This window comes from Nycticebus coucang, chromosome 4 (assembly GCF_027406575.1).
Source record: "Nycticebus coucang isolate mNycCou1 chromosome 4, mNycCou1.pri, whole genome shotgun sequence".
Lineage (NCBI taxonomy): Eukaryota > Metazoa > Chordata > Mammalia > Primates > Lorisidae > Nycticebus > Nycticebus coucang.
This window is the reverse complement of record NC_069783.1, coordinates 43,156,489-43,176,679: the sequence shown is the minus strand read 5'-3', so window position 1 is coordinate 43,176,679 and position 20,191 is coordinate 43,156,489. Positions and strand designations below refer to the sequence as shown.

Here is a 20,191-nt window from a genome sequence, read left to right as displayed (position 1 = left end):
TATTATTCTCCCCTCTCGTATTTTCTCTTTTGCCTTTCTGTTCTGTGCTTTGTGAGATTTTAACATTTTAGTCCTATTACTATCTTATTTCACCAACTACATTTTTAATTCTGAGAGCTCATTCTTGGTCTCAAAATCTCATTTTTAGAATGTATGACCTTCCCAACTGTCTGAGAATTCTAAAAAAGAAAAATTTAAATCAATCCATTTCTTGAATTCTGTTTTTCCAGGAGTGTGATTTTTCTGCATTTATTTTTGTATATTTCTTTCATGTGAAGGAAATTCTCAATTCTGCACATATGCCTCCTTAGTCATCATGGTTAATCCAAATTTTTGAATACAAAAGAACTGTAAATGGTGTGGATTTACTGTGCAATTGTGTCCGCACCTTCCTTGAATCTTCCTGAGGTTTTCCTGGTGAACTAGCTCCTGTCTCCTGGATCGCCCCCTACCTAGAGTTGTCTGTGTGGCTTTCTTCAGCTGTTTCCTCTAGTCACTTCTCCCATATGCTATACACCCTCCAGAAATTTGCTTATATCTTTTATTTGTTGGGAAGCCCACCCTCACTAGTAGTATGGGTTTATATCTTTTTAGAATTCAAAAACTTTATTTCAGCAAGGTTTCTGAAAAAGGTAAGAGGCAAATGTGTTGAGCTATTAACATAAGGCATCTCAGAAAATCTTATATTTTGAACATTAGTTTTCTTTTCAATTGTAGTTGCTCTGTCTTTCAGCAGCTTGGTGCCCCGAAGCCAGGAGACTCATCTGGGGTTTGGGGCCTCTCCGAAAATTGTGTTTCACAGATTGTCAGTATCTTGTGGCCCTCTTATAAAGAAAAGGTACACATGAAGTAGGGCCTGGTTTCCCCAAATTTCTTCCTGTGCAGTGCAAATTTCTTCTATCCAGAAGATAGAATGAGGGAGGCCCACTTCCTGGTACATACCACCCTCTTCCTCACAGAGATGCCTACAAGACTGGGCAAGTGCCCCTTCACCCTTCTGCTAGCCCATCCTCAGCCTGGCTGGGCCCTCCGCTGCCCTTTAAGACCAGGTGGGTGCCCCTCCACCATGCTGCTCCCATCCTCAGCCGGGCTGGGCCCTCCGTTGCCCTTCAGTTCTCGTTTCTAGCAGCTTTTCCTCAGAAGAGCCCTCTCTGTTTCCCTCCCTCAGTCAAGTTCCTTTATTGTATGGGCTCATGGAACAATTTTTCTCTCCTTTACAGCACTTAACTCAGTTTGTGGTCCTTGTGAAGTGGGATCCTGTCTATTTTCTGTTCATCTTGATGTCCTAAGCATTTGAGCACAGTGCCTGGCACATGGCAAGTGCTTGGTAAATATCTGTTCAATGAGTAAATGATCACAAAGATGGCCACAGAAGAAGCATTCCTTCAGCTAATTCCTATTACAGAAGTAACCCTCACCTGCCCAGAGTGCAGCCCTATATACACTCTGCCTTAGAGGTCTGATATCCAATAGGGCGTAACACCCAGGCCCTCAGCACTGACTCAGGCCCAGATCACAGATGTCCCAGGGTCTTATCTGAAGCCTCAGCTCCACTCAGGTGATCCCAGTGGTCAGGGAGGCGGACTTTGGTGCAGCCCACCCAAACCTTCTGCAGGGTCCTTGTTAAGAATAGGCAAAGCGTGACTTCTTGGCAAGCCCCGTAAATCCTGGAAGGAAGGAAAACAACAGACTCAGGGGCCAGGAGGAATTTTCTTAGTGGAGGCCATAGACCCCTGGGGGGGGTGGCCCAGAGACTGCCCAGACAACCAATGGAGACATTCCCGGCTGCGAACAATGGAGCCCCACACCTCAGCTACCTTTGGGCTCTGGCTTCCCAGTGGTGAGGCCCTTATTAAATTTGGGATTACCATGTGTAAAGCACAGTCTGAATTTTGTTTGCTCTACCATGTAACTTGCCTTTCTAAACCCTCAGTTGGAGCTGCAGTTAATCTACTGACCATGGGCTTAACCGGCAGGTGGCCAGGAGGCCCCCACCAAATTCCTCCTGACCCTTTGTTACCTGGCTTGGAAGGGAGAAACTTCTTGTTTGGGAAGTGTTTCTCCTCCCCCCAAACATTTTCAGTATTAAGAGTCTTTTGTCACCATAAATCTGAAGCCAGGGGATTATGACTGGCAGGCTGTCACCCAGATTGTTCCCTCCAGAGGATAATGGGTAAAGTTTTCGGGCTGGCCTAATGAAACCTTTATTTGGGGGACAATGCCATTTCCATTAAATTAAAGCTCAAGTCTTAACAATGCCCCAGAACAAACCCAATTTGAATATTTAATTTGGGATGGAAGGAGCTGAGTAAACACCTCTCTCCCCTGGGCCCCTTTCTGGAGATCTCTTGCAGCAAACCTGAGGAAGGGCCCTGGGTTGTTGATGGCAGGTTAGGGCCGGTTACTACCGACATCAGAGGTGGAAATCCAAATCTTTAAAATTCAATTGACATTAAAGAATGTTTACTCCTAACTTTAAAAAGAAATCTAGAAAGTACAACTGATCAGATAGGCGACCAACTAAAATCTGTTAGTTCTGAGCCTTGCAAGCCACACAGGAGTTTAGGATGCACGCTCTCCCCACCCCGACCTCCCGCTCAGGATGATCCAGGACAGAGCCCAGAGGTCCTCTGAGAATTCTGTGCTGCCTCAAACCAGGCCCAAGTTCCTCCTCCTTTGGTTTTCAAAGAGAATCTTTAAGAGAAAGAAATGTCTAAATATGCTTGATTTAAAAAAAAAACAAATGCTGTTGTGACGTCAAATGCACTGTAGGGGAACAGAATTTTCTGTGTCTTCCTCCTCTACTTGGCAACCAGGCAGCCAGGCAACAGGGACCACGAGGTGGGTTCTGTGTGGGCTCCTCTGCTCAGAGAGGCAGAATTACCCAAGCATAATTTCTCTGTGGATCACTTGCACAATTCTCTTGTCCCTCCTCACAGCATAGCAGCTAATTCTTGGTCTCCTTTTCACCCCTTGCTTCCTGGTGAAGGCTCACCTTTTGTTCTGTCCTCGCAAAGACAGTCATCCATCCTAACACATTTGTGTGCTGGCTCTATTTCCTCAACTCTTCTGTTTCCCTTAATTTCCATTGTCTTTATGTACAGTGGAGATGATCAGGAGCTGCTTAATGACACTGCAAAGGGGTGAATCACACTGACACACCTAATTTCTCTGTCAAAAACTTGGTTTCTACCTTGCCAATGAAGAACAGAAGGGAACGTGGGAAAGGAGAACCTTTCACCTTTGCTGCCCTGGTAATCCCAGAGACTGATCTTGGTCCTACTGGGCAGGCTACAAGGGACCCCAGGCCAGAGTGGCTGTTGGGGCCACAGTGCTTGACATCACTGGACAAATTTTAACCAAGATCCCAACATCCATTTCAGTGGTTGGTATCAAGTCTCAAAGCAAAGGTAGTATTTAAGGTGATTTTAGAGACAGGAGCCCAGGACCACCTAACCATTGGCTACCACTTGAGGTCCCGGGAGGCCAGAAGCCTAAAGTCTAGGGAAAGCTCCTTCTGGGAGAGGTGTCACGTGTGAGGCAGGAAAAGAAGGCTTGGTGTGCCACTTTGGACGGTGGATGACCCCAGTCTTAACTGTGCTGGAGACCCAGCTGTGCCTACACCAGGTAGCATCTGGCCAACCCACACTGTCACTGTTATGGATCTAAAGGCCCATTGCTGGGTGGAGTCCAAGGTCGTCGCACGCAGCTGTCATGGCAGCGGAGGAGAAGGACCCTCTGAGCTATTTCAAGGCTTACGGGAGCAGCAGCTCAGGCTCCTCGGGCGAGGAGGATAACGTCGAGCCGGAGGAGACAAGTCGCAGAGCCCCAGATGCAGCGAAATCTGCGGGCAGCTGTGGGAACAAGGCAGAGAAGCGGCTGCCGGGACCCGACGAGCTGTTCAGCAGCGGGACTCGCCCAGCCTTCCTCTACAATCCACTCAACAAGCAGACCGGGAGAGGCACGTCGTCAAGGCGCCTGAGGAGCCCCCAAAAGAATTCAAAATATGGAAGTCAAACTATGTCCCTCCTCCTGAGACCTACACTGCTGAAAAGAAACCTCCGCCTCCAGAGCTGGACATGGCTATAAAATGGTCTAACATATATGAGGACAATGGTGATGACGCCCCACAGAATGCTAAGAAAGCTAGGCTTCTGCCAGAAGGGGAGGAGACATTGGAAAAGATGAGCATACCTCTAAAAAGCGCAAAGTAGAACCAGGGGAACCAGCGGAGAAGAAAAAGTAGAAAACAGATGATCAGAATTTCTGACTGAAACATTTCTTTGGGCAAAATAAGTTGATGTTCTAGATTATTATGACACAACATTTCCATGAAGGTACGTATGTTAAGGAACTAATAAGTATTGCCTCAAGTCCTTTCCACTGTAGAATTCATTTTTCATTTAAACATATGTATTTAAAACTCAAATGGTGATTGTGAAATTGACAACACTTGGAAATACTCTTCCTATCATTGGTAATATACTTTGAGAATTTTGTCACGTGTTGACATGCCAATGAACTAAGAACCTTTTATAAAGGAATATATTTTTAACGTAAATATATTGTAATGTACCGTGAACTTGTAGGGTGCTTTTCAATAGTGTCTGTACAGTGTAAATAGATCATGGAAATGAAATTACTTATTCAATATTACTATTACTGCATAACATTAACATCTGAATATTTGTACCCTCTTTGCCACATGTTTTAAGTTGTAATGATATTACCAGTGGGTGTCTCCCATGTTCCCGGGTGCTTTGCGCATATGTTATCCTTGATCCTTAAACAACCTTGTAAAGTAGGTGTTAGTATCGGTTTATAATAAAGAGTGCTTGAGTAACTTGTCCAGTGCCACACAGCTAGTGAGTAATTTGGAATTTAATACAGGATCAAAATCATCACATTAAACCACCCACCTGTCAATCAAAAATTAGTCATCTTTCAAGAGCTGCATCAGTTGCCATCTCTTCCAGGCACTCTTCTGTTGTGGTTAATGGAGACCTTTTCCTCCTGACTCTATCACTGGACTTATATATGCCTTATATTATGATTATTCATTGATTTCTCTACTGAATAGTAAGTTTACTAAGAGAAGGCTCTTCTACCGGGTTGCCAAATTCAGCAAATTAAAAAATGGGATCCTACTTAAATTTGAATTTCAGATAAATAATGTTTTAATATATGTATTTAATATCTGATAACACTACTTCTGCATATTAATACTTCCTGTAACCAGGTCTATTGTAATGTTTTCCATATAGTAATACTCAATAAAATGAACAAGAGGTTGTTGGGAAAAAAAAATAAATAAATAAATAAAGGCCCATTGCTCACACTTTATAATGGTTCATCTGCTTTGACAAAACCACCAGACTAATGACCAAGCACAAGTGATGCCATCCTCTCTTCTTTCTCACTCTCCAGCCCTCAGCTGTTTCCTCTGGTCACCTGTGTCCTCTTATTACCTGCCACCTCCTGCTAGAACAACAACAGCCTCTCACTGGGCCTTTTTCCTCCTCTTAAGCACTCCCATTCTCCTCACAGCAGACAGAGTGAGCTTCTAAATATAGAAGTCAGACCATGTCACTCTTCTTAAGCTCCCCCAGGGCCTTTCCACTGAGGTGAAACCCAGCTTCCCTTCCCTGGCCTACCGGCCCTGACACTTGGGCCTGCCCACCCCCTGCTGTCCCCCTGCTGGGCTCTTCGGCGTGCTCCTGCCTCATGCTCCGGCCTTGGGGCTTTTGCTCTTGCTGTTGCCGCTGCCTAGAATGCTCTTCCCTGTGAGCTCAAAAGATTGGCTTTTCTAACTAAAATGCTGCCTCTTTAGAGCTTCCTTCACCTTGGATCTAAAGAGGCCAAGCCACTTTCTAAAATATCGACATGCTTTATGATCGTCACAGCATCCATTCCAATTTGAACCAGTCTTATGGGTTTACTTGTCCAGTAACTTTTCCCCCTTACCAGCAAGTTGGATCCTTACGATCAGGGACTTTGTCAGTCTGAGTGTCTAGAACCTGTTAGGCATTCAATGAACATCTCTGGGATAAGTGAATGGATTCATCTTTACCTCATTTGACCCCCCTTTCCTGCCAAGTCCAACATTTCCTGAAACCTTCCTCAGTGCCTTAGTTCGTGGGCTTCCTGCCCCTGGCAGGCCCTCTCCTTCCACTTCCATGACTTTTGAGTCCTCCTCCCCCACAACCTGCGGGAGGAACTGCTCCTTTCTTTTGATCTCTGCCAACTCTTTGCCAGTGTTTTTGCATGGATCTGTCTTATTTGTGGACCTGCTCTGTGTCCCCTCCTAGATTCTGAGCACCGTATGAACAGGGCCCCACCTGCCTCATGCTCATATTCCTGTGGACAGGGAGGATGCACGATCAGGGGTCTCCGGTGTTGAGTGAGGACGGCCCTCCTGACCCAAGGTGGCACTGAGGAGTGGCTTTTTGACACTTGAGCTCTCCCAGTTCTGCTCCTTTCTCGAGTTCTTTGGGCCACTTTGTCTAGCTTCTGGGTGTTCTCTGCTCCCCGACACGTAAAATCTGTTCCCATACCTTTCTCTCCAAGGATTATGAGAGTACAACCCCTCCCAAGGGAAGCCTCATGTAACAGCAACTCCTGCCTTGAGTTAAGATGAGGATGTTCTCCTAGAGGAATTTGAGTATCAATGACATATTTTTTCCCCACCTAAGAGGTTTCCTGTGTTCCTGAATCTTGCCCCATAGGTGACGTCTGGTCTGTTTCGTGCCATAAGTCTCAAGTTGGATGTGGAGCCTAGTGGAAGATGTGTGGATCTTGGGAGCAGATCCCTCATGAATGGCTTGGTGCTGTTCTCCTGGGAGTGAGCTAGTTCCTTTGAGAACTGGTTGTTGAAAAGAGCCTGAAACTTTTTTCTCTCTCTCTCTCTCTTTTTCGGTTCCTTTCTCACCCTGTGATCTCTGCACATGCCAGCTCCCCTTTACCTCCATCACAGTGGAAATAGTCTGAAGCCTCCACCAGAAGCAGATGCTGGCACCATGCTTCTTGAACAGCTGCAGAATATGAGCTAAATAAATCTCTATTTTTAAATAAGTTACTTAGCCTCAGGTATAGCAACACAACCAGACTAAGATAGACCTTATCTGTTTTTCATAGAATTTATCATAATTTATAATTATTATATAAACGCACTAACATGTTTGTTTATTGCTTCACATGCAAGTTACATGTAGGGAGGGGCCATTTTGTTCTCTTCACCTGGCCCCAATAAGGTCTTCAGTGTTCCATTATCAGATCCCCTTAGTGCCCAGCACACAACAGATACAAAGCATACCTCAGAGAGATTGTGGGTTCAGCTCCAGAGTACCCCAGTAAAGCCAATATCCCAATAAAGCAAGTCACATGAATTTTTTGGTTTCCTGGCATATATAAAAGTTATGTTCATACTATAATCTATTAAGTATGCAATAGCATTATGTCTTAAAATGTACATAAATTAAAAATACTTTATTGCTAAAAATGCTAACAATCATCTTAGCCTTCAGTAAGTCCATCTTTTTGCTGGTGGAGGGTCTTGTCTTGATGTTAAAGGCTGCTGACTAATCAGGATGGTGGATGCTGAAGGTTGAGGTGTGTGGGTGGCAATTTCTTAAAATAAGACAAGGGACATTCGCCACATTGATGGATCCTTCCTTTCACAAAAGATTTCTCTGTCATATGCAATGCTGTTTGATAGCATTTTACCCACAATAGAACATCCTTCAAAATTGGAGTCAATCCTCTCAACCCCTGGGATGCTTTATCAACTCAGTTTATGGCATTTTCTAAATCCTTTGTTGTCATTTCCACAGTGCTCACAGCATCTTCACCAGGCAGAGTCCATCTCAAGAAATCACTTTCCTTGATCATCTGGAAGCAGCAGCTCCTCATCCATGTAAGTTTTATTATGAGATTGGAGCAATTCAGTCCCATCTTCAGGTTCTACTTCTAACTCTAGTTCTCTTGTTATTTCCACCACTTCTGTAGCTACTTCTTCACTGAAGTAGACTCTCAAAATCATTCAGGAGGGTTGGAATCAATTTCCTTCAAACTCTTGTTAATACCGATATTTGATCTCCTTTCCCATGAATCACAAATGGTCTTAATGGGATCTAGAATGGTGAATACTTTCCAGAAGGCTTTTATATGGATCTATCAGAAGTATCACTATCTATGGCAGCTATAACTTTACAGGATGTATTTTTTTTTTTTTTTTTTTTTTGTAGAGATAGAGTCTCACTTTATGGCCCTCAGTAGAGTGCCGTGGCCTCACACAGCTCACAGCAACCTCCAACTCCTGAGCTTAAGCGATTCTCTTGCCTCAGCCTCCCTAGTAGCTGGGACTACAGGTGCCCACCACAACGCCCGGCTATTTTTTGGTTGCAGTTTGGTGGGGGCCGGGTTTGAACCCGTCACCCTTGGTATATGGGGCCGGCGCCTTACTGACTGAGCTCCACAGGCGCCGCCCCAGGATGTATTTCTTAATTATAAGACTTCGAGTCTAGATGCAATAGCTAATGTCTATAACCCTAGTACTTTGGGAGGCCAAGGCAGATAGATCACTTGAGGCCAGGAGTTCTAGGCCAGCCTTAACTACTGCATAGTAAGATCCCTTCTCTATAAAACAGAAAAATTAGCTAGGCATGGTGACCTCTGTCTGTAGTCCCAGCTACTTGGGAGGCTGAGGCAGGAGGATTGCTTGAGCCCAGGAGTTTGAGGTTGCAGTGAACTATGATTGTGCCACTGCATTCTAGTCTGGGCAAATGAGTGAGAACTTGTCTCAAAAATAAAAGTAATAATGGCCAGAGCAGTGGTTCACACCTGTAATCCTAGCACTCTGGGAGGCCGAGGCAGGAGGATGACTTGGGCTTAGAAGTTCAAAACCAGCCTGAGCAAAGCAAAACCCTATCTGTACTAAAAAAATGGAAAAATTAGCTGGTGTGGTGGCACACACCTGTAGTCTCAGCTACTTGGGAGACTGAGTTAGGAGGATTACTTGAGCCCAAGAGTTTGAGGTTGCTGTGAGCTAGACTGAGGCCATGGCACTCTAACCCAGCAACAGAGCAAGATTCTGTCTCAAATAAAAATAAAAGAAGAAGAAAATGATGAAGAGGAAGATTACTTCAAAGTCAAAATTATTTCTTAATCCATAGGCAACAGGGTGGATGTTGTGTTAGCAGGTATGAAAACAACATAGATGTTCTCACCTGTCTCCATCAGAGCTCTCGGGTAATCAGGTGCACTGTTAGTGAGCAATAATATTGTGAAAGGAATTTCTTTTTTTCCTGAGTAGTAGATCGCAACAGTGGGCATAAAACACTCAGTGAACCAGACTATAAAGAGGCATGTTGTTGTCCAGGCTCTGCTGTTCAATTCATAGAGTACAGGTAGAGGAGATTCAGCATCATTCTTTAGGGTCCTAGGATTTTCAGAATGATAAATAAGCATTGGCTTCAACTTAAAAGTACCAGCTGCATTAACCCCTAACAAGAAAGTCAGCCTGTCCTCCGAAGCTTTAAAACCAGGCACTGACTTCTCCTTTCTAGCTATGAAAGTCCTAGATGGCATTTTTTTCCCAATAGAAAACTGTTTCAGCTATAGTGGAAATCTATTATTTAGTGCAGCCACCTTCATCAGTGATCTTAGCTCAATCTTCTGGATACCCTGAAGCAGCTTCTCCAGCAGCACTTGCTGCTTCACCTTGCACTTCTACATTATACAGCTGGCTTTCTTCCCTAAACCTCACAAAGCAACTTCTGCTAGCTTCAACCTTTTCTTCTGCAGCTTCCTCACCTCATTCAGCTTCACAGAACTGAGAAGAGGTGGGCTTTGCTCTGGATTAGGCTTTGGCTCAGGGAATATTGTGGCTGGTTTGCTCTTCTATCCAGACCACGAATACTTTCTCCATATCAGCAATAAGGTTGTTTCACTTTCTTATCATTCATGTGTTCATTGGAGCCCTTTCAATTTCTGTCAAGAACTTATCCTTTCCAGTCACAACTTGGCTAACTGTATAATGCAGAAAGCCTAGCTTTCAGCCTATATTAGCTTTCCGTGGGCCTTCCTAAGTGTCATCATTTCTCTCTTCTGATTTCAAGTGAGAACCGCGCAACTTCCTCTTTCACTTGAACACTTGGAGGTCACCATAGGGTTATTAACTGGCTTAATTTCAATATTGTTCTGTCTCAGGGAATAGGGAGGCCTGAGGAGAAGAGAGATGAGGAAACAGCTGGCTGGTGGGACAGTGAGAACACATACAACATTCACCAATAAAATTTCCCATCTTATTTGGGTGTGGTTCATGGTGACCCAAAACAATTATAATAGTGACATCAAAGATCACTGATCAAGATCACCACACCAGATATAATGAAAACATTTGAAATAGCCACATGCAGGTGGGCTCACACCTGTAATCCTAGCACTCTGGGAGGCTGAGGCAGGTGGATCCCTTGAACTCAGGAGTTCGAGACCAGCCTGAGCAAGAATTTTTCCTTTTTTATTTATTTTTGTTGTTGTTGTTGCAGTTTGGCCAGGGCCTGGTTTGAACCTGCTACCCTTGGTATATGGGGCCGGCACCCTACTCACTGAGCCACAGGCGCCACTCCTGAGCAAGAGTTTTTCTACTAAAAATAGAAAAACTAGCGAAGCATTGTGGCAGGCACCTATAGTCCCAGCTACTTGAGAGGCTGAGGCAAGAGGATCACCTGAGCCCAAGAGTTTGAGGTTGCTGTGAACTAGGCTGACACCACAGCACTCTACCCAGGGTATCAGTGACACTGTCTCAAAAAAAGAAAAATTTGAAATATTGCGAGAATTACCAAAATGTGACACAGAGATATGAAATGAGCACACGCTGCTGGAAAAATGATGCCAAAAGACTTGGTTGACACAAGGCTGCCATACACCTTCACCATGTAAAAAAAAATATATCAGCAAAGCTGCAATAAAGAGCAATAAAACAAGGGGTGCAGGATTTATCGATAAATGAATAAAAATGGAGGAGCTCACCCCACTGTTCATCTTCCCCCATAATCACACCCGAGCCAACTCCCAGCATGCAGCTTGGGGCAGGACAAGGTAAAAACAGGCCCACCCAGAAGCTCTGGGAGAAAGGCTCCTGAGAAGTAGTAAGTGTTCTCCAGGGCGAAGCTAATGTCTAACACTATCTTCACAGTACCAGAGAGTTCCAATTCCCTGAGGTAAGCAGTATCTCTAGTCCTAATAATGGAATGTGTTTATCTTGAATATTTCAGAAATTAGCATGAAATGAGAAATCAAATGATCTAGTACAGCTCTATCATATTATAGAGGAAGAAACTGATACCCAGAATGATTAAGTAGTTTCCCTAAAATCACCAATTTTTTACTGGTAGGATCCAGTCTGGATTCTTAAGTATTTGGATTCTGAGTTGATTGTTCTTCCTCCTGCAGCCCATTTTCTCTGGTGTCTTCTCCCAGTACACCTGAGAGTGACTTGCCTCTGTAATAGGTTGACTGTGGGACCTCCATCCTGCTTTTGTGTTTTTGAAATGTTGATCACTATGGAACATGACACATTTTAGGTGAAAGATCTGTACACTTAAGAAAGCAGAAAAGTACCTCCACAGAATAGATTGAGGATTGTAACACTTACCTATTGCTGTGTAACAAGCTTTCCCAAGATGCAGTGGCTTAAAACCACCTTTCCTTTTGGCTCATGAGTCTGTGAGTAGGAAATTTGGGCTAAACTCTGCTGGGCAGCTTTTCTGCTGGTCACTTGGCTCACTCATGCAGCCATAGTCAGCAGTTAGGTCTCCTTGGGGCTATTTGGCCTGGCATACTGTCACTTGTGGTTGGATAATGGGGTAACCAGGACACACATCTCCAGGGTCTAGCAAGATAGTCTGGGCTTTTTCACATGGCAGCTGGGTTCCACAGGCATCAAGAGGGCAAACCCCAACATGCAAGAGATTTTCACACCTCTGCTGATACTCATATTTACTAATATCTCATTGGCTGAAGCAAGCCAAGCCAAATTCAGAATCAAGGAGTGGAGAAATAGGGTGGCGGCTGTGGTTCAAGGAGTAAGGGTGCCAGCCCCATGTACCAAGGGTGGTGGGTTCAAGCCCAGCCCTAGCCAAAACTGTTAAAAAAAAAAAAAAAAGGAGTGGAAAAATAGACCCCATTTCTTTTTCTTTCTTTCTTTTCTTTTTTTTTTTGAGACAGTCTTACTATGTTGCCCTTGGTAGAGTACTGTTGTGTCACAGCTCACAGCAACCTCAAACTCTTGGGCTTAAGCGATTCTCTTGCCTCAGCCTCCCAAGTAGCTGAGACTACAGGCACCCACCACAACACCTGGGTATTTTATTTATTTATTTGCAGTTGTTTTTTTTTGGGGGGGGGGACCAGGGCCAGGTTTGAACCCGCCACCTCTGGTATATGGGGCCCACGCCCTACTCCTTTGAGCCATAGGCACCGCCCCTATTTATTTTTTTATGGTTGTCATTGTTGTCTAGCAGGCCTGGGCCAGGTATGAACCCACCAGCCCCCGTTCATGTGGCCAGCACCCTAAACACTGAGCTATGGGCGCCATTTCCTGATGGGAGGAGCTGGAAAATATTGTTGCCATTTTCCCCCCAATCTATTATAAAGGTGGAGCAGGATAAATCCCTTCAGGATCATATTCACATTGAGACTATTGTAACCATTCTGGGTTTATCTGTAGGGGGCTGAGGGTGTGTTCTCCAGAAGCAGAACCTAGCAGTGAAGTGAGGGAAAGACATTAACAGTTAGGGACAGGCAAACTGAAGACCCTGAGGCCTGTCCTCTCACAGAATAAGGTTGACCAGGAGTACTGTGAAGAGGAAAGCCCTCCAGAAGCTGCAGGCTGCCTCATTCTTCCAGCTGCTTCATATTTGTTCTCCCCTGCCATCATGAGATGCTGTTAGAGAGCCAGAGCCAGAGAGAGATCTACTCAAAGCACAGGCTGGGTCAGGGCCCTGGCCTCTGCTCCTAAAAATAAAGCCTGGGAAGGAGAATGAAGGCTAATGCACCTGGAGGTGGAAGCATAGGTCAGGTGAGCAAAGCTTTTAAATGTACTGTCTTCTGTGTTGGGAACAGCATGGTGACATTTCCTCAAGCTCAAGGAGAGTTGCGCCAATAGAAGGCAGATTTCAAACCAAGACACTTACAGACCCTGACAGAATCATCATGTTAAACTTCCAAATTTCTCACATTGGTAAGGTTGCAAACAATCAAAACAGAACTGAATTCCCCGAGTTCTTGTTCTAGATTGCATAGGCGACTTTCACACGGATAACATTTTCAGGTCCCTCCGCCCCATTTCCACCCGGGATCTGGCCCGGGGAGGGGCGTCAGCGCCCACCGGGAAGGTGGAGTGCCTGTGGCCGCCCACGGCAGAGGTGAGGGAGGGACGCTGCTCTGAGGCCTTTTTCTTGTAGCTGCAGACAAATTAAAAACCTCCTTACCAGCCATTCATTCTGAGGAGGCCTCTTCCTTCCTCCACAGGGGGGCTGCTGTGTTGGAAGGAGATCGGATTCTGGGAGGCTGGGCCTCCCGGAGCTCTCAAGGAGGGGAGCTGCAAGAATGGAAAGAGAGAGGCCCTAACCCCAGAGAGATTGGCAGGCAGGGAGTGGGGGCAAAGTGCAGCCCAGGTCACTGGGAAAAAAGAAATCTCAAAGTAAGGGAGTGGGGGAAAGTTCCATTTTCAGCCTAATTATGAAAGAAGCCTGGGTAGAGGAGGGCGGGAGAGCCCAAAGAAGAGAGAAAAGGGAAGTCAGACGCTGGAGAGAACAGAAAGAGATTCTCAGGGGGCACAGGCTATTGAAGGAGCACCGGCAGGGAAAGGTGCCGCCTCTTCAAACAGGGGTCTGTTAATAACTGATTTTGAGAGACCTGGAAGCACATTTGCCTGGGACTCCCAAAGAGGGAGGGCAAAATGCTCTATTAAGGGTGGGACGAATTGATTTCCCAAAGAAGCACAGCACCATTTCCTCCAAATGCCCTCTCCAGTCCTCCTTAATCTGCCCTGGAGGCAGCAGGTGACCTCTGCACGGGCCCCTGGAGGCGCCTTTGTTCGGGGGCATTCTGCAGCCCGCCCCGCCCCCTCCCCTTGCACCTGGGCAGCAGCCTCAAAATGCACTTGTCCACCCTTGGCTGGCTCCCGTGGTGGGACGGGCGGATGCCTTTGTGTGCGAAATGCCACGAGTCCTCCAACTCCTGTTTTCCCTTTGGTTTGACACATTCGCTAATGGTTTTCCTGTTCCCTCCCAGGGGAGGAAAAAGAAAAAAGAGTTTAGTCTGCAATACTTTATCTGGTAAGACAAATTTGTGGCTGAGACTACCAAGCGGGCAGACCCTCACTGTTCATGGACGAGAGCCACTGCCATTCAAAAATCTGGGCTCTGCCCTGGAGTCCCCAGGTGTTCCCCTCTGAGTTTTAATCCAAACCCTCCGAGGTTTGCTAATTTAATTGTGTAATGGTCCACACCTGAGACATCCCCTAACTATTTTTAGGACATTACTTAGCTTAAAAGAAAGACAAATAAGAGTATTAAGACAAGGACTTAGACATTTGAAAGCTTTCCCATCTCCAAAACATCTGTGTCAAGCTGCAGAAAAGGGGTGGGAGAGGGCGGCCTCCAAGTCAGAGAAAGCAACAAGAAGTAATTAAAGTTCTTGCTAAGTGAGTCTGAAATATGTATCTAGCCCTTGTAAATTAAATGCCCTGGGTTTTTAAAGAGCGATTCCCTAAACATCTATTATTCACATCAGTAGGACAGACGGTAAGCCACTGTAAGATTTATAGAAACTAAAGGTTAATGAAAGTGTAATTTGAATCATGAAATCTTTATGTGTCTGCTCAATTTACACCCAGTGCTCATTAAGGATGCGTTTGGTACCGCGGGCGGGGGTGACGTCACAGTGAACATTTAAAGGGGCGGGGCCAGGCTGCTCTGCATGTAATCCTTTAAAAATACAAAAGCTTTCCCCTTGCCTTCTCTGTCTCTCCAGCTGTAACAACTTCACCAACTGTCTTGGTTCCACCCGAGGATTTCACTAAGCGAACACGTTAGAGGGAATCAGGAAGCAGAAAAAAGGTCACAAATAAGCACCTCAGGAACAATGAAAGCTTTTCTCTAGGCAGCAGTGGGAGAGTTGCTAGAAAAACTGGAAAGGTATTAATCAGAAGTGGCTATAAATCCTCTGGAGTTTTGCTCTTATAAAACTCCTCAGAGAAAGTCTTGAAGGAAATGCAGGTCAAAGCCCAAAAAAGCTCTTGATCAGAGATTGCTGGAGGAAAATCTTCCCAGACGCCGTTTAATAGGCAGCAATCACCCCAGGAGTGGGGAAGCCAAGTACGCTTGAAACATGGTTGCAATTCCTAATAGGTCTTGTCACACTTAAGGCACTGCAAGCTCCATCCAACGAACAGCTGAAGCTAGCTGGCGATTCATAAAGCCAACAGTTTAAAGTTTATTATGATGAAAGCACTTAATGACAGCCATCGCTAGGGGCCCATCATTTATAAAGCTGTGCTGGGTATTAGACATGTAGCATGACCACCAATTTTATGTCACAATTGCTACCATAAAATGACCTTTGGTGATTTTTGCTGCATGTGGTGGACAGCTCTTCCTTCACATTAGTGCTCTATGGCTTTCTTTGCAGACTATTATGCTGTCTAAAGCTTATTTGGCACTGTCGTGAGCCTCAACCCTTGTTATTACCCCAAAGGCCTGTCTAAAAAAAAAAAAAAAAAATCTCATGCTCTATTACGCCACTCCAATAATTCACAGTTCTTACCAGCCTTGGGTTAGTGTAATATTTTAATGCAAATATGCTTTGCCATTGCATTTTATGTTTTTAAAAAAGTTCCCATGCTCTGGCTAGCAAAATATCCGTTTTATGGGAATTCACTGAAATTGGTCTCTTATTCCCTGGTCAAGTCTCATTGAATGAGCACTGTTTCCTCTGGGTTGGTTAAAACATCACCAGGAAAAAAAAAAAAAAGGTTAATTAAACTTCTGTTGAGAGAGATTTTTTTTTTTTAAGATCCTATGTGTGATAAACCCACCTAAGGCAGAAACTCCAGTTCTTATTTCTCTACATCCAGTCCCAATGCAAATTCACATCTGAGTAACATTATTTAATTAGGCTTCCATTTTTCTACCTTCTTTGTGTAGTTAGAAAGTCTTTGAATACCCAGCCACTTTACTGCTCCAATGTAAAACTGCTGCTAAGAAAGTAGTCTGTCCATGCTACACCACCTTTAAATTGTGTATATAATTTTATAAATGATATAAAATCTGCTTCTAGTCCCTGAAAAAAAAAAAACAACCACAAGCATGGCACACTGCAATTTTGGAAGGATTTAAAATATGTGATTTCTGCTGGTACCTACTGTATTGGGTTTTATATAAAGCTTTTTTCAATAAGGTAAATTGTTACATGACAAACTCATCTTCCACCATTATCATCTGCTGTTTGTGTTTAACAACAGGAGTCCCGCTCTAACAAAACTGTTGTAATGGCTGTACAAATTACTCAGCTGAAAGCTTTTCACCAAACAAAACAGTATTAATCAGCAGTTCTTATGAAGGTGCTAATTAAAAACAATTTTCTTCCTCAGTTTGCAATACTAAAACCATCTTCACTTGCACAGTTTCCAATATACAGCTACTGTATTTGCTCACACTTCAGGCCCTCTATTAACTATTGAATCTCCTATTAGCCATTTTATTATTAATACATTTCTGTTTACAAGCTTGTTGACATTTTAAAAGTCACAGTATGATCTGTTTTATCTATTAAAAAATGTATTAATTGAAAAGCCGGGGGAACAAAAAAAAGGGAAAAATGCAGATTCCAAATGCACAGACTTCCAAGGCAAGAGAACACAGTGAGCATTTAGCCACAGCCTGGGCAGTAAGCTCTCTGAATAAAATGAAATCTGAGAATTAAAAGTGGCATTTCAGGCTTAATGGTTTGTTAAACACTGATGGGCTCCTTCCTAATTTGAAAATAGTCCACTCAAGGGAATATATTTGCCCTGCCTAAAATCAGTTTGAGTTTCAAATCCATCTTTTCTCTATGGAATACATTCAGCGTAATTATGATGTTTCATACAGTCTGAACTCAGGAGATTTTAATTTGGGGTATGGGTGTACCTGGAATCTGGAAACTGGTGACCAGATCGTTGGTCTAAACAGCTTCATATGAGTGTGTGTACATGTATATGTTTCTATATAGACTTTGACTCCCCTGGGTGGGCATCCTGCCTCTATTCACCCTGGCAATGAAAGGGTCTTACCAGACAATGCTACCAAATTGTCTGGCATAGATTGAAAACAAGTCAAATGCTGACTAAGCACAAAGACAAAATCCACGGAAGCTGGATTGAGGGAAGGGGACAGTCCATTCCTATTTAAAAACAAAAAAGCCCTAACCTTTAGGAGAAGGTTTGTCCCACTTTGGTAGTGGAGAGAAAGAAAAAAACCGCCACCACCTCCTGCCTATGGCATTAAAACCAGGTTCTTCAACTGTCAAAAGCAGTTAACTAGTTTAGGACAGACACCTGGCTGTTGAAATAGGGCTCCAGAGGGCCACTAATCCTTCCATTCACTCGGTTAACTGCTGGATCCCCCAAATTGATTCAACAGGTATGCAGTGGTAAATTCAGCCCATACTGAAGCCAAAGGGAAAATCAGCAAGGGGCGGGCAGCTCTTCTCTGAAAACACCCGAGGAACCAGCCAGAAAAGCTTTTATGGCCCTGACAAGTTTTCTGCTGAATACTGAGCACCTAAATTACCCTTCCCTAATGGAAGTTACATTTTCATGCTCAGTCAAAAAGCCAACAAAATACACAATTTATACAAAATAGCATCAACCTCTTAGGTAGTCTTTTCTAGCACTTTTATCCCAATTCACAGCATATGTCTTGCTATAAAATAAAATACATTTCTTATAACCAACTTGTATGTGGCTATTCATATCACCACATTAGAAGTGACCAGGGGTGATATTAGAAGCATTCTTTCATCCAACCAAATCTCCTTTGTATGACAAAGGAAAATCAAGAGTTTTATCAGAAGACACAGGTGTACAAAGACAAGGAATATCAGAGTAATTCTTATGATTTCCTAAGCATGCAGGTTTCCTTTTGAAACAAACACATAAATAATTACATGGACAATTATGGAATGGGCCATTCCAATTGCTATTATACAACCCACTCTTAATCTATAGAAATCATCATAAAATTCAAAAGAAATATTTGTAAATGTATAAACTTTTAAAACTGCAATATTCTTCTCTTTTCAAAATCAGCATTCCATGAAACTTTGAGAAAATAAAAACTTTTAAATTATTCAATAATAGATGACATTAGTTTATTAAAAACCTTCAAAGAGCCTGGACTAGAGGTATTTCTAGATGAGGATCCCAGAGAGAACAGATTCATGAAACTCTTACATGTTAGAGGAGATTCTCCAGGTTTTAATCACATAATCAGTATATTCTTTTACTAGGTGTCTCTTGGTAGGAACAGGTTGATTCTGACACACCCGTCTCAGATATTTTTAAAACACACATTACTGGTTTACTTTTAAAATATAATTTCTCCCAGAGAAATATTGCAGTGGATTTCTACCTCCACAACACACAAATGAAAATTGAATTCTTGCCAACTTATGTATTTTCATGAGAGAAAAATAGAAATATTCTTATGGTCCTGCTGTTCTATATTTTAAAAGAAAAAAAAAAGAGAATAGACCATCTTAGATGCTACTACAAGGATGCGTTTTCTTTGTCTAGCAGATTTAGTTGCAGGTTTTACAGAAGAAATCATTTTTGCTGTATTTTCACCAGTATAAATGGAACTGCTTGGGTTGCCTTTTAAAACATGCCAAATTCTAATTTTTAAACAAGAAAATGTGATGCCAGTGTGCAACCCATACAGTCACCCAAGGAGAGCTGCCACTAGCTGAACTACTCAGCTAAATGGCTGGTTTGCATTGCCCTGGTCTTTATCTAGCACTGAGAATAGACTGCTGTTTTATCCAAAGAGGAATAAATTGCTGTTATTGTGATGTTAGCCCATCACTTGGCATTGCAATTCAAGTTTTTGTGAGAAAGAAATGTATGATCTAACTGCGACTTGACCTATGCCTTCCGAGATCCATCTAGGTGCTCTAATGGAGCAGAAAAAGTGGTGAATACAAGGACATGCAAACTGATGGTGAAAAATTTGTTTGATGATAGAAGTGAGCAGAGAAGACATTTGAGAGTCACTGTTTTTATGACAGCTAAGTTTGTTTAACATGCAAAAGGAGGCACCTCCCTCCTCCCCACCTATCAGTTTAATTGTGTCGCACTGAATACATGCTTTGCCTCTACTAAAGATATAAGACCATATTGCTAACCTACTAAGGACATTATTGCTAGAGTGGGCACAGATAATTCCTTACAGATAAACATCTGAATTTCCACAAAAGGCATTAGAGCATCTTGTGGACGCACTAGGCAAGGATATGCTTGGGTTCCCTGCAGAAAAGTCATTCTCACTTACTCTTAGGTAGCACCTATTAAATGTTTACTATACACTTGAATCACAGCATATCACAATATATACTTACTTTAAATAAGATAATTGTGTGATTGAGGTTTTTTTTTTTTAATTCCCTTTGGTTGCAATCTAGTTTATCAACCATTCAAAATTTCTCTGGAAAGGACCTATTTTCAAAGAGGCCTGGAGAACAGCAGCAGTTAGATTTAAGCCCTGATAAAGGCTCACTCTTCATTCATAGTCAGAGCCTAAATGTGCTCTTCTTGTACCTAAACAGATAATAAGCACTCAGCACACTCCCCCTCCTTGACACAGCACACTGAGACTAATCACACATAATTGGGGAGGAGGAGCAGAGGGCTGGCCACGCTATTGTGTCCAGAGGACAAACGGTCAGTTTATGAGGCTTTGGGCTGATGTAGTCATTTCTTATACATCCATAGGGAAAAAAACATCCTGTTGAAAAGGGAAAAAGAAAGAGAGAGAGAGACAGAGACAGAGAAAAGAAACCGGAGATTTAATGCAATTAATTGGAGGGAGATCAGAAAGATGTACTTTATTTATTTCTGTAACCAGGAAGGAATCATGACGTTTGCTCTGTTTAT

At 43.4% G+C, this 20,191-nt stretch overlaps 1 protein-coding gene and 1 pseudogene across 1 annotated transcript in view; one reads left to right on the top strand and one right to left on the bottom strand.

Moving 5' to 3' along the window:
* Positions 1-3,714: 3,714 nt before the first annotated feature.
* LOC128584098 (UPF0690 protein C1orf52-like) lies at positions 3,715-4,246 on the top strand (annotated as a pseudogene).
* Positions 4,247-20,128: 15,882 nt separating this feature from the next.
* CAMKMT (calmodulin-lysine N-methyltransferase) overlaps positions 20,129-20,191 on the bottom strand; it is a 389,728-nt gene continuing 389,665 nt past the window's right edge. The window contains exon 11 of the mRNA XM_053588971.1: positions 20,129-20,191. This exon is cut by the window's right edge and continues 503 nt beyond it. The gene's annotated coding sequence lies outside the window, so the exon portion shown is untranslated.